The following is a 2,510-nucleotide window of genomic DNA, read 5'->3' as shown; positions in this document are numbered from 1 at the left end:
CCTGCTGTTCCACATCCTCATGCCCCAGAGACACTTTCAGGATGAAGAGTTTGCATGTTTCCCTGAGACCCGCCCTTTCTTCCCCAGTGTCCACACTGCTCTCACATGGGGGCTGCCTGTTTTTGCTTGTTTCTGGGGAAAATTAAGGTCTAATTTCAGGTAAACGAATGGCAAAAGGAAGGTTAATAGCGTGACAAGTAATGCAAATCATCTGATTTACTTTTAAAACCCCCCTCCCACCACAGATGCCCTGAAAAGGCATTTACACATTTAAGGGTCCCATAGAGTTTAACTGAAATTAAAATGACAAAGGGATTTATGAAGCACAGATTCCCCTTTCACTTTGCTTTATTCTTCTAAAACCTTAAAACAAATGGAAGAATTCAAGCATTAATCACGCAATAAGTGTTCATCGAGTGATGAGTTCATGGGAGAACATCTGAAGTGGTTCTTTGCTTCAAGACAAAACTTAATTTATAGGATCAACGATCAGGAAGGGGAACCAACAGAATCCATAAAAACTGAATCCTGTTTCCAGTTTGTTCCTCAACAGGTGAACATTCGCACCATTAGCAAAATTAAACAGATACCAAGCCACCAAGGGGGATCTTGGTTTCCATTACCCTAAAACGTAATGGAATTGACCCTAGAGTCTCCTGAATCTGTCTCTAAAGGTAGCTTTATATTGCCATATTAATTAATGCTTATTTTTACTTTCTTTAATTTCTCCTTTGCAATCTCATAAATGAGCATTTGTTTTAGGTGTTGGGAAACCTAAAACAGCAAGGTTTTGTTTCTCAGTTCTAAACTGGGCAGAAACCAGGCTCCCTCTGACTTCTAAGGACTCTGTTCCTCTTCCAAGTTGAATAGCCCAGCACGCCAGGACTTTCTGCCACCAACATTGTGTGTTTGGCTTATAAGTCATGTTTTTCATTGTTATTGTTAATTTTTATTTTTGAATAATTTTATATTTACAGAAAAGGTGCAAAGATAGTACAGAGTTCCCACAGTGATGAAAACGATTTGGAACTAGATAGAGGTGATGGTTGCCCAACGTTCTAAATGTACTCTATGACACCGCATTGTATACTTTCAAATGATTACCGCTTTTAACATATTTGTTTTGTGTCAACTGCCTTACTAAATTTATACTCACTTAAAATAGGTTTTCAGCTGCCAATCCATTATCTACAGCCAATCCATTGTCTTCCTATAATGCTAAGTTTCCTTTTCACATTCAGATCTTTTTTTTTTCTCCTTGTATTACACTGGTTGGAACTCCAGGATGCCAATAAATAATATCAGTGATGGTGGACTTTCTTTTTTTTTTTTTTTAAATATGGAACGCTTCATGAATTTGCATGTCATCCTTGTGCAGGGGCCATGCTAATCTTCTCTGTATCATTCCAATTTTAGTATATGTGCTGCCGAAGAATAAAAGAAGGACTTTCTTTTATTCTTTAATATTTAAAGGGGAATTCTTCTATTGTTCCTGCCACATGGTTCCACAAAGACATTTTTGGAGGTGAATTTTGTTGTTGAATTAATTCCTTCCTTAGTTATTGATCTGTTATCTTCCATCCTCAGTCAGACACTGTTCTCTGTTCTGCTTCTACCCTCTTTTCACATTCCATTTCACGCTTTGGGGAACAGAAGGAGCCCAGACTCAGAGTCCCTCACACTCTCAAGGATGCTCTTAACTCCAAGTGCAAATGTCTGCCTGCAGGCCACTGCTCCAGCCTCCCTCTTACAGCACCGCCAGCCAGGGGACGCTCACTGCCCTGCAGTGCTGAGCTTTACTGGTGCTACCCCGATGTCTTCCTCCCCTTCCACCCACTCCCTGTCTTGGAGACGACTGCATGTGCACAGTCTTGTTGGTGTTTAGGTTGGGGCAGTGATCCTGAAGTGCATGCTGTATGCTATAGGTTTCAAGGCACTATTGAAAGTTTTAAAACGCACAAATGAATGAGAAAAGTAGTAGATGGGGAGAATACATTTTCAGTGGCGTGCAGGAAGGTATGTAGAAAGAGTGCCAGCACGAATGCCGAGGGCTGTATGGAGAAGATAGAGGAGGATTATGACCTCTGCCCTGATGTAGCTCATAATCTTTATTGGCAGGCAGAACTAGGGCATATAAAATCATTTCTGCTGTTCTCTGAAATTAGCTGGACACTGGCACTCTCTAATAGGGGCTCATTTCGTCACATAACCAAAAAAAAAAAAAATGAGAGGAATACCTCAGTAAGTTAGTGGAACGAATGGACAAGAATATTTATGTGAATTAGTAAACGCAAGATACCGAGCAATGTGACCTTACTGAATGCTTGAATCCTTATCATGGATACCAAATGAAATTGAAAAACAAAAACAAAAACTCAAGGAAAAAAATGCAATAAGGCCTTAGGAGAAGGTTGCCACTCCATTATGGAATATTGGGCCTTTTACAGACCCACATCTTTGCCGGTGATCTCTCTGTGCATGTATCGGTTTAGGAGGAAGGAATAGGAAGC

The 2,510-nt window shown here is 40.3% G+C and overlaps 1 non-coding gene across 1 annotated transcript; it reads right to left on the bottom strand.

Moving 5' to 3' along the window:
• Positions 1 to 1,333: 1,333 nt before the first annotated feature.
• Positions 1,334 to 1,438, bottom strand: LOC129037781 (U6 spliceosomal RNA). Its single transcript, XR_008502993.1, has one exon. It is a non-coding gene; the product is annotated as a U6 spliceosomal RNA (small nuclear RNA).
• Between the last annotated feature and the right edge of the window lie 1,072 nt (positions 1,439 to 2,510).

Source organism: Pongo pygmaeus, chromosome 4 (assembly GCF_028885625.2).
Source record: "Pongo pygmaeus isolate AG05252 chromosome 4, NHGRI_mPonPyg2-v2.0_pri, whole genome shotgun sequence".
Classification (NCBI taxonomy): domain Eukaryota; kingdom Metazoa; phylum Chordata; class Mammalia; order Primates; family Hominidae; genus Pongo; species Pongo pygmaeus.
The sequence above is the reverse complement of the archived record's forward strand: the minus strand, read 5'-3'. Positions and strand labels throughout refer to the sequence as shown.